This window comes from Colobus angolensis, unplaced genomic scaffold, assembly GCF_000951035.1.
Source record: "Colobus angolensis palliatus isolate OR3802 unplaced genomic scaffold, Cang.pa_1.0 Scaffold9, whole genome shotgun sequence".
Lineage (NCBI taxonomy): Eukaryota > Metazoa > Chordata > Mammalia > Primates > Cercopithecidae > Colobus > Colobus angolensis.
Genome location: NW_012122931.1, coordinates 9,613,829 through 9,614,130, shown reverse-complemented (window position 1 = coordinate 9,614,130; position 302 = coordinate 9,613,829).

The following is a 302-nucleotide window of genomic DNA, read 5'->3' as shown; positions in this document are numbered from 1 at the left end:
GAGTGCAGTGGCGTGATCTCTGCTCACTGGAAGCTCCACCCCTCGGGTTCATGCCATTCTCCTGCCTCAGCCTCCTAAGTAGCTGGGACTACAGGCGCCCGCCACCACGCCCAGCTAATTTTTTTTGTATTTTTAGTAGAGACGGGGTTTCACTATGTTCACCAGGACGATCTTGATCTCCTGACCTCGTGATCTGCCTGCCTTGGCCTCCCAAAGTGCTGGGATTACAGGCATGAGCCACCGCGCCCAGCCTCTCAACAACTCAATTTGTTAAGCACCTGCCCAGGCACTGTGTCAAGATG